Here is an 11,870-nt window from a genome sequence, read left to right as displayed (position 1 = left end):
TCGTCCAGGTCAGGAACAACGAGTTGTGACTCCACAGGACGTTGCAGCAGTTGAAGCCATAGTGAAGGAAAACTACCGAGTGACACTGAATGACACTGCAGCATGTTTACATATTAGTCATTTGTCAGCACACCAAATTGTGCATGATGTGCTCCAGTTTCACAAAGTGTCTGCAAGATGGGTGCCACGGCAGCTGACTCTTGCAATGAGAGAACGACATGTTGATGCTTGTGAAGAACTTCTTCGGCGCTTTGAACGAGAAGGTGGTGGCTTCCTTGCAAGAATCGTTCCTGGGGACGAAACCTGGGTTCACTTCCACCAATCGGAAACGAAGAGAGTGAGCAAGGAATGGCGCCATTCCTCATCACCAAACCCAAAGAATAACAGAACCATCAGCAGGGAAGGTTATGCTGACTCTGTTTTAGGACGGAAAAGGCATCATTTTGGAGCATTAGATGCCTAGATGTCACCAGTGCATCATACACAGATCTCCTAAAAAAATCATCTGCGGCCTGCAATGAAATCAAAGCGACGTATATTGCTGTCAGCAGGTGTCCTTTTGCAACATGACAATGCAAGGTCTCACACTGCCCGTACAACAGTTGCAACTATCACAGACCTGCATTTTGAGTATGTTCCTCATCCACCATACTCACCAGACCTTGCCCCAAGTGATTTCCATATGTTTGTACCACTCAAAGACGCAATGGGAGGAAAGAAGTTCCGTTCTGATGAAGAGGTAAGCCACGCGGTGCATGAGTGGTTGCGCGGACTACCAAAAGAATTTTTTTCTAAAGGAATTTATGCACTTTGTAAGCGCTGGAGGACTTGCATTGAGTGTGTGGGAAATTATGTTGAAAAGTGATACATATGTACCACTTCTGCGCAATAAATAATATTTTAAAAAATATTTAAGGTTTTCATTTGACTCACCCTCGTATATGGGCTACATTCCAGACCCTGCCTAGGTACCAAAAGTGCAGTAGCACTCGGTACAATGTTGCGCGGTGACCGGTGGAAGAAATGGAAATTCCGAATGGTCTGTAACGGCTAAATCCAGCAACAAACAGACTTCAAAAGACAGCAGAGCGAATAACGAAGGAAAGGAAAACTACAACAGGCGATAGTCGAAGTCTGTATCAAATGGCGCGGTCTGGAGGATTCAAATGATAACAGGCATGTGGCAGAAAGTTTTTTTTCCCTTTTTTTGTTGTGAAAACTGTTCCATTCGATAGTGATGTCACACCAAAGACACCACTTGAGTGCATGTTGAAGGTGTGGTGGTGGGACTTGGTCCCATTCCACCCTCCGACGGCGGAAGTTCAGGGTGCAGACAATAGGTAACAGAACGACTAACAACATTAGGTATCAACATTGGTGGATTATGATGATTGACACCCTTCGAGTGGTGAAGGCAATACTGACGCTGCATGAGTGACCGTAACAAGGCTATCGCTAGCCATGCTTGTAATAGGTCTCCTCAGTGATGGTGAGAGGAACAGGATGTCGCTGCCAGTGTCGGGGAGGCGTTGTACCAATGTTTTGTAAGCCAGCGATCGTGTCGCGTAGGGCTTCCACTTTGGCATAGAGACGCCTTGCCTTCTCTCGCATGGACGTCTTGAGAGTGGCCATGTCCGTTTCCTCGTGGAGGGTAACTACTCTCGTAAGGGGGGGGGGGGGGGGGAATCGCATGCAGACTCCACTGAAGCACCTTATTCTGCAGGCGCTGGAAGGTCTGCATCCAGGAGTCACTAGTCATAGCCCTTTAAGTGGAGCCGTAGGTGAGGAGAGTGTGGATAACCAACCAGTACAGCTGGAGTTTGGTGTACAGTTCCCTGCTGGTGAACTTCGCGATCAACGCTATTATCAGCTTGGGTCCTTTTTGGGTGATGTATTCTGCATAGCGATGGAAGAGCAGTTTTTTGTCCATCTGGACACCTAGGTATTTGGTATCAGGGGACCATGGGACCTGCACGCCTGCAATAGTGGTGGAGGATGGGGTGCCGTTTAGTGAAGTAGACTGCCATAGTGTTGGCAGCATTGAGGGCAATCTTGTTGGAATGACACCAGGTCATTGTCGCATCCACCTGCCTTTGGAGGTGAGCAATGACCTGGTCCATGGTTCATGTTGCTGGTATAGAGACCCGTATCATCAGCGTATTGCACCTGGTGGCAGTCTGGGAGAACTGGCATATCGTTAACACAAATTTCAAAAAGGATGGGAGACAACGCAGAGCCCTGAGCTGTACACATCGACATGTGACGAAAATTGGAGCGTTGACCTTGCTGAGTAACCAAGAAAGTCCTATCGTGGAGGAAATTATCCATGATCTTCACACAGATGTCGGGGATGGTCGTTTGTGACAGCATTTTGAAGATTGTCTTGCCAGATCTTGCCACACGCGTTTTGCATGTCCAGGATAACCGCCGGTGTCGGCAAGGTGGAGTTAAAGCCCTTCCTGCCATGTTCTGTGATTCTAAGGACTTGGAGTTCGGCCGACAGGTGGGAAGTGAATCGAAACTGTTCTGGACGGCTGGTCCCAGCCGCCGCCTGAAGCTGGGAAATGCGGTGGAGGATCAAAGATTCTGGAGTCTTGGTCATGGTATTCAGAAGGCTAATGGGCCTGTCGTTAGTAGGGACCGTAGGATCTTTTGTGGGCATGGGGATGGCAATAATTTTGGCCTGTTTCCACTATGGGGGAGAACACCAATTGTGAGACAGCGGTTCAGGATACTGGTAAATAAGACGAGTGGCTTGCGTGGGAGCCGGCGGAGATGTTCGTTTAAAATACCATCCAAAACTGGAGCCGACTGTCCACGCTTTCGCCAGAGCATTCGCTGGATTTCCGCTGTGGACGTAAGGTAAGGGGCAATCAGAGGTGGTCTTTGTCTGAAAGCGGCAACGGCCGCTAGAATATCGTCTTCATCTTGGAGTTCATCAGGCGTGAGGTCCTGGATGAGCAACTGGTTTTGGGCGCATTGGCCAGAGTTTCGACCACAGGGAGGGCATCATAAGTTGAGCCATCCACTGTGCAGATGGAATCGTTGGCCTTCACTGACGAGCGCCGCAGGGTTCTGACAAAAGCCCATTCGGATTTATGTTGCAGGAGGTAGGCAGACATCTTGTTCCTCCATAGTTTCTTTTTCCAATCGGCGAGTCAATGGCAGACGCTTCATGCGATGCTTATCCCAAGGATCACGAAACTGCTTCCACCGCCTGCGGTAGCGGTTCTTCTGGATTTTGAGTTCGCGCAAGAGGGAAGGCAAGTCATCGAGTGGGGTTAAAGCCCTTGGGACAGTGGAATTAGAGGCCTTCATCGCCTTTTGGAGTTTTGTGGTTAAGTAATTAACAGCATTAATCAGATTGGCAAGCGTTGTCAGGTCAAGATGTTGAAGAGTGGTGTTATTAAGGATAGTGTAAATGGGTCAAATGGCTCTGAGCACTATGGGACTCAACTGCTGACGTCATTAGTCCCCTAGAACTTAGAACTAGTTAAACCTAACTAACCTAAGGACATCACAAACATCCATGCCCGAGGCAGGATTCGAACCTGCGACCGTAGCGGTCTTGCGGTTCCAGACTGCAGCGCCTTTAACCGCACGGCCACGTCGGCCGGCAAGGATAGTGTAAAATTTGTCCCAGTTTGTGATGGTCAAGGTAGAACGGGTGTCTAAAGACAGATCGGCGTCGGTAAGATGCCGGAGCACAGGGTCGTGGTCGGAGGCCAGTTGGTGGAGTGCTTCCAATGAAAACTGCAACGCAATGTTCTTGAAAACGGCCACATCCAGAACGTCCGGCTGGCAGTCAGAGTGGGCTAGTATATGGTTGGGAGAGTGGGGGCTATAGACTGACAGCGCCTTAAGATCTTCTAGGTCAAGGAGGAGTCTGCCCTTGGGATTAGCAACACGAGAATGCCAATCCGGATGCCTGGCGTTGAGATATGCCCCGGCAATGAGTTTCTCAAAATATGTCAAGCTTCGAAGATCAGCTTCAAGATGTGTTCTTAGGGCTCAAATACGTCGTAGCAAAGGTAACAGCAAACAGGCGCAGAACATATTCGCGCGCGCATATTTAAGCGCCAGAATTCCTCCAGAGGGCGTTATCAGTTTCTTTTCGGCTTGTACACTACTGACCATTAAAATTGCTACACCACGAAGATGACGTGCTACAGACGCGAAATTTAACCGACAGGAAAAAGATGCTGTGATATGCAAATGATTAGCTTTTCAGAGCATTCACACAAGGTTGGCGCCGGTGGCGTCACCTACAACGTGAGGAACTGAGGAAAGTTTCCAACCGATTTCTCATATAGAAACAGCAGTTGACCGGCGTTGCCTGGTGAAACGTTGTTGTGATGCCTCGTGTAAGGAGGAGAAATGCGTACCATCACGTTTCCGACTTTGTTAAAGGTCTGATCTTAGCCTGTCGCGATTGCGGTTTATCGCATCGCGACATTGCTGATCGCGTTGGTCGAGATCCAATGACTGTTAGCAGAATATGGAATCGTTGGTTTCAGGAGAGTAATACGGAACGCCGTGCTGGATCCCAACGGCCTTGTACCACTAGCAGTCGAGATGACACGCATCTTATCAGCATGGCTGTAACGGATCGTGCAGCCACGTCTCGATCCCCGGGTCAACAGATGGGGACGTTTACAAAACAACAACCATCTGCACCAACAGTTCGACGACGTTTGCAGCAGCATGGACTATCAGCTCGGAGACCACGGCTGCGGTTACTCTTGACACTGCATCACAGACAGGAGCGCACGCGATGGTGTACTCAACGACGAACCTGGGTGCACGAATGGCAAAACGTCATTTTTTCAGATGAATCCAGGTTCTGTTTACAGCATCACGATGGTCGCATCCGTGTTTGGCGACATCGCAGTGAACGCACAATGGAAGCGTGTATTCGTCATCGCCATACTGGCGTATCACCCGGCGTGATGGTATAGGGTGCCATTGGTTACACGTCTCGGTCACCTCTTGTTCGCATTGACGGCACTTTGAACAGTGGACGTTACATTTCAGATGTGTTACGACCCGTGGCTCTACCCTTCATAAGATCCCTGCGAAACCCTACATTTCAGCAGGACAATGCACGACCGCATGTTGCAGGTCCTGTACGGGCCTTTCTGGATACAGAAAATGTTCGACTGCTGCCCTGGCCAGCACATTCTCCAGATCTCTCACCAATTGAAAAGTCTGGTCAATGGTGGCCGAGCAACTGTCTAATCACAATACGCCAGTCACTACTCTTGATGAACTGTGGTATCGTGTTGAAGCTGCATGGGCAGCTGTACCTGTACATGTCATCCAAGCTCTGTTTGACTCAATGCCCAGGCGTATAAGGGCCGTTATTACGGCCAGAGGTGTTTGTTCTTGGTACTGATTTCTCAGGATCTATGCACCCAAATTGCGTGAAAATGTAATCACATGTCAGTTCTAGTATAATATATTTGTCCATTGAATAGCCGTTTATCATCTGCATTTCTTCTTGGTATAACAATTTTAATGGCCAGTAGTGTAGTTCGGAGAAACCTTCAGGTTTTTTTCGCGCGGGTTCAATTTCACGGTCTTTGAAAGTGGATGACACGACAATACTTGTGCAGAAGGAAGAGGAGGAAACTTTGTGTGCTTTATATGTGTTGAAAACAATTCTGGTAAGTTATCAATTTTAAACTAGTAATGTGAACTTGCGTAAGGTTTTTGAGATAACAACACAGAAATACAGGATTTCCTGTTCTTGTTTCAGTTCTTTTGTTGGTGATAACAAAAAATTGCTACGTCTGAAGTATTTTAGATACACCTCAGACATGGTCCTCATGTCGCACATCATTTATTCACATTGAAAGACTACACCAGAGAGAGAGATTTACAGGCTGTTCGAGTAACGATTAGAACGAGATACAAATGTGCTAAAATTGTAAAATTCAGCTGTGCCGACTATTTACGGAAATATGAATTTTTGTCAATATCACTGTTTTACTGTATAATAGCGACACTACATACGATAGCAGTTCAACGGAGGCTTTCGAGTTAAAAGCGGTTGACGTCAGAAACCGGATTAAGCAACTTTCATGCAACACATTGTATTTAAAATATTCAGTTTAGGTTTTTACGTAATGAGAAACACGTACTGACATACTGCCTAATGGACCAAAAGTAAATATTTTAGTGGTTTTTTAAAAAGCTATTTATACGTCGAGTGACAAGTCGCAACAAATGCAGACTCCAGGGATGAAAAGGCTTCGTCTACCTCTTTATTACACGGAAAATAGCGTGCGCGTGCAAATACACCACCATTCGAACTCCTCCTCTCTTTCTCTCTCTCTCTCTCTCTCTCTCTCTCTCCCTCACACCCTCACATACACACAGCCACGCTACCACGAATAGGCAGATTTTTTTTTAGTACCTCATTTAGTTCCCAACATCTATAGAGCATCACAAGAAATAAATGACAGTGAAACTTACCTTTCTTTTCAACAAGGAAGGTCAGCTCTAGAACTCTCGACTCCCTACCACCATAGAGTTTTGACGTGTTGCAAAACGGCATGTTGTCGTTCCTAATGTAGCTGCAAATAGTTTTCTCGCGAAGTCTCAAAGGTGTACGTTATTTAGGCATTGGGCCATAAAACGTAACAATTGGATATACCGGCCCTGTTATAACACAAACCCATGCACTAACTTTGGGGTGCTGAAGTTGACTTTGCCGTTAAGAGATTCAGTGTTGTAATGGAGTAGACCAGGGTAAAAACTTTTTAGCCTAGTTCTTGTTTTAGCTTGAAATATGTTAAAATCACGATTTATTGCATGGGAGTGTGTGACGCATCCGAGTTCGCGAATGCAACCGACGTAATACTAAACCAGTTACCTACGGGCATTATCAACAAGAATTCTATTCGTAACATGATTCGTTTATTTTAAACAATCTGAAAGCATTTGCACTCCTCGCATCTGATTAACTTGTCATTTCGTTTGTTTTGATATGAGGTAAAACGTGAGTGCTTGAAAATGGGAAATAAAGGTATTTTTACGGATAGAGAAGGTTCGAAATGTAATCCCAATCGCGCAAAAAACCCTTCTACTGATAGGTGAAAGCCAGTTAATGGATATAATTTCGTCAACATGAGAGTGCTTCGACATCGGCGAAAAAAGAAAGGCCAGCTGTACGGTTAAAGATCTGCTCCGTTTCAGTATTAACAAACACAAGCTGAAACTTTAAAAGCTTTTTTCTTTCAAAACAATATTTCCCACGTTAGCAGCGCCATAACTCATGAATATACGTGAAATTACAATATACGTTTTTGCACCTTGTGAGTTGGCATTTTATCTGTTGTAGTACGTAGGATTTTCACCAATATTTTAATTTCGATTTTTGATGCACGTTTTTATAATTTTTTTCTTTTTTCGAAAACATTGACTTATTTGTGAGTGCCGCCGCACTGTTAAAACTATTTTTTAAAATATTTCTACGTACTACGTTAGACAATATCATCAGTTGCAAAGCGGTTTTTGAAATTTTGTTCTGGGTTGAAAATTGTTGCGTTCAGAGCTCTCACTTGCCGCCCACGCACTCCGCGAAGGCCTTTCGTTGACGCAGTTTAGTGTCGTCCAGGTGCACTTTTTTTACTTAAAATCCATAAAACAATTTTAAGGGCGTACAATATAGTTTTAAGGTCAGATATGTAAGCTGTGTTATTCTATTGAAAAAAAAATTATGAATATCGGTTCCAAAACTCAGCTGTCGGTTGTTTTTTGGTATTTAGTTACTGATGATGATTGTGTCACCTATTTATTCCAGAGATTCAGCATGAGGATGACACTTCAGTGCCTCGTATTTCATTGCTTGTGTGTTAAGATTACGCAAGCCTAGAAGCATAATCTTTGATGTAGAACAAATAACGGTTTGCTATAATTACACTTCAGATACATATCATTGAAAACTATGGAGAACGGTAAGAGAGATAATGAAAATTAGAGAAATAGAATTTATGGTGGATGAATGCAAAAAATTTCACATCCATACCCAGAGGTCAAGTCTCTGCTGACATCCATAGCTGTGTAACATGTTATTGGATTTTTCAGGATTTTCACAATTGCTCCTGTTTATCTTCCTGCTCAAATAAAAGCTACTCGCTGATTTTCCTTGCTTCCAGTCACGGTGCAGTGTACCTTGCCTTGTGGACAGGTACATTATAACGCTACGAGAAAAATGCATCCATCCTAACGCCAGCATCTAAATCCACTTTAACCACAAGACATTTCCCAAGCACGTTTGAGAGGCACACCTTTTACTGTTTCTCATCTCCCCTTAAAGCGTTTTCGCATTGATATATAGATCAATAACGCTGTTTGAAACGCTCTCCGTAATGCATATGAGATGCGATTGTGTTATCCCTGTATACCCAAAGCGGTATGAGAAAGGAGACAACTCAATCTCCGCTATACGGTCTGGCATAATGTCAGGCGCTTTGGCGAGTCTTCACAGAACAAACGGGAGAGTGTACAGGTATCCGCCGCACAACATCAGGGCCATACACCGATTCTTTATACACGCAAGATGTCGCGCAGGGCGATTGAGTTGCTAAACAAGTCACAACGCTACGGCAACTGAAATTCGAAATTAAGCAATTTATACTACGTTAAACCGTGTGCCAAGAGCGCCCTCAGAGCATTAGCTACATCAGCTATCTCGAAGACCTCGACATGCGATCCGTTGGATCTTGACAGCGAACCGTATTACTTACCCCACGCCATAATTGGAACAAGTCTATATGTGATTAGAATTAAGTTAACACCTTCAGCTGGTGACCGGCATTTATATATATCAACGGGGACAGGTGAAAATGTGTGCCCCGACCGGTACTCGAACCCAGGACCTCCTGCTTACATGGCAGACGCTCTATCCATCTGAGCCACCGAGGGCACAGAGGTTAGAACGACTGCAGGGACTATTTTGCGCACGCCTCCCGCGAGACCCACATTCTCACCTTGTATGTCCACACATTACATTCGTAGCGTCCTACCCCAACACACTCATTACTCGTGGAAGTCATTCTTACCAAGTCCCGTAAGAGTTTGGGGAAAATGTGTACATCCGCACAGAAGAAGAAGGTCCTGGCCGGTATTGCCAGAACTATGTACTTATATGGATATGGTGTCTGTTCTTTCCATATAAGTCTATATGTTTCTTTGAAGGAAAATTTGTGGAAGAATTACATGACATACTGAATGAAACAACCCACATAATATGTACTGACAGTAAAGTGAAGATAGAATAAACTATTAATGAACAACAGAAATGAGATCAGTGACAAACTTTACTTCAAAACTGGGGATCACAGAGAGGAACTACAGAAATTCAGCTATGTTTGAAGTACAACAACCGACGACGGGCAAAGCAATAACGACAAAAGAAGAAGAGTAGCAAGGGCAGTAAGAGCATTTTTCCCAAGTAGAAACTGCTAGTATCAAATAATATCCTTAATTGGCAGCAGGACTTCGTGAAAATTTAATTTTGAACGGAGATATGTGGAGCTCGCGCTACACGATGCGAAATCCGGACTAGCCGGTCTATCAAACAACTCGTCTGTGAGAGAGCAATCCGTTTTCAGTGAAATTTCTGACTGCAAAACAAAATGGCTCAGTTTAAAATCTTCGCCCGAAATATTCCTAATCTTTATATTTAGTCTTGCAAACAGTTACTGTATCAGAACTATTATTGTAATCACATCACAATAAAAAGTTTAATGCATTTAGCTTTCTGATAAAACTGCTTGAATATTCATAAAACAGCACTTCACTGAAACCCTTTACTGTTATTAAGCCTGAACTGATATTTTCACAAATTCACTCTATCACTGTGCCTTACAATGGACATGAACTATGATTGTAATTAAGCTCATTGGCCTACCTGTGCGCACGGAATTCCTGTCTGCTCTGCATCGTGTTGCTACCAGGAATAATGACGTGACTGTCGAAAATCAATTTTCATTTGCCGTACTTACGATGTGCGATGCAAGACGGTACCTTACGAGTTTTCATAAAATGCTCCTCATTACAGAACTTGCGATGTGCAGTGGCAGTGTGCGTAAAAAGTCATGGAAGTAAAAAATGAAAACGGGTAACTAAACTTAACAACTGATAAATGAGAACAAAGAATCCAAGTATAGCTATAGTTCAGTACGCCATGACAACAATACACCTTTTCATAAAGTTCTCACACTTAGGCAAGTCACCAAAAATATTTCTTAATATCTGTCTTGGGTACATTTCTTAATAACCGTCTTGGGTCCAATTGCCTTCCTAGACACTTGTTTCAACTATCAAACTTCCTACACAATATTCTAACAATAAGAAACTACACAGTTACAAATATTAAAAAGACTAGAATACCTTAAAAGCTGACTTCGTCATTCTCCCACTAATATTTGTTCAATACCTTTCCTCGAAACATTTCATCACAAAATCTCTTTTTAAGTAATGCTGCCTCCACTACACGACAGGCCATCCTACATCCTTTTCAAACCAATTACATTACCACACTGTCCAACACACACTGCTACAACACACTCTTGAAAAGAAGTAACCTCTCTGACCAACATCTCTGGTCTCAACACAGTCTTACAAAGAATATGGTTACATCGATTCTACAGAGTTTGAGTAAATTTATCAAATTCGCAACCTCGTTCACATTTATGGTCAGAACTTCCACAAAATTGTCATGGGAAATAGGATAGCCCCTTCTCAAGTGAAATAATAGGAAGTGAGGTTGTCCACGAAATCGGATTGCAAAGGAATATGCGGAAAACGCTAAGAAGAACAGAAACACATAATAACAGAACATGTGATGTCAGGGTCCGTGGAAACAGAGGAAATCGTAGAGAACAAAGATTGTAAGGAAGGAAAATGGAGGCGGGCCATATCAAACCGAACATGAGATTCATGGCTCAGACAAACGATTTCGTCATGATGTTATTTTTTTCTAGATATTTCGTCTTGATCAGAGGATGCTGAGTTCACAATAAGCTCTTTGTCACGCAACTCCCAATATATTTCGTAAATTTGCTGTTTCCGCACACTTGTTAGTAAAGTAGTCTTTATTTATATTCTTTATTTACATTATTGCACTTGTTTCATGTATAGCAAAAGTCAGAGTGGTATCACTCAATTCCCGTTTTAATTACATCATGTAATTTGATGATGAGACGTCTTCAGTGAGATCGGACTTTTACTTTTCGGGTGCAATTCCAGTCTTAGAATGGTATTCTGAGTTCGAACATACTCTGAGTTCGAACAGAATGACCTTCTCCATGCCAACCAGCATGGTCCGAAAACATCGATTATCTGAAATCCAACTCACACTTTTCTCACAGGACATACTGAAAGCTGTAAATCAAAGTAGTCAGGCAGAGCAGTATTTCTTGTTTTGATTCAGTATCATATCGACGCTTAGTGTTAAAAGAACGATCAAATGGTGTATCAAGTGAAATTTGTGACTGCACTGAGGATTTTTGCTCACGAGGGCGCAGCGTGGTATCTCTGATGGGGAGTCATCGTCAGATGTAGAAATAACTTCTGGTGTGACCCAGAAAAATTTAGTGTTGGGGCCCTTGCTGTTCATGCTGAGTATTAATAACCGTGCGGACGATATTAGCAGTAACCTGAGACTGATGATGCGGTTAACTATTCAGTCAGAACTTGATAGGGTTTCGAAATGGTGCAAAGACCAACTTACTTTAAACGTCCAGAAACGTAAAACCGTGCACTTCACAAAACGGAAAACATAGTAACCTGTTGTTGTTGTTGTTGTTGTTGTTGTGGTCTCGAGTCCAGAGACTTGTTTGATGCAGCTCTCAATGCTG

General features: G+C 43.7%; 1 non-coding gene across 1 annotated transcript; it reads right to left on the bottom strand.

Moving 5' to 3' along the window:
• Positions 1 to 8,857: 8,857 nt before the first annotated feature.
• Positions 8,858 to 8,932, bottom strand: Trnat-ugu (transfer RNA threonine (anticodon UGU)). The gene has a single exon. It is a non-coding gene; the product is annotated as a tRNA-Thr (tRNA).
• Between the last annotated feature and the right edge of the window lie 2,938 nt (positions 8,933 to 11,870).

This window comes from Schistocerca cancellata, chromosome 6, assembly GCF_023864275.1.
Source record: "Schistocerca cancellata isolate TAMUIC-IGC-003103 chromosome 6, iqSchCanc2.1, whole genome shotgun sequence".
NCBI classification, from domain to species: Eukaryota; Metazoa; Arthropoda; class Insecta; order Orthoptera; family Acrididae; genus Schistocerca; species Schistocerca cancellata.
The sequence above is the reverse complement of the archived record's forward strand: the minus strand, read 5'-3'. Positions and strand labels throughout refer to the sequence as shown.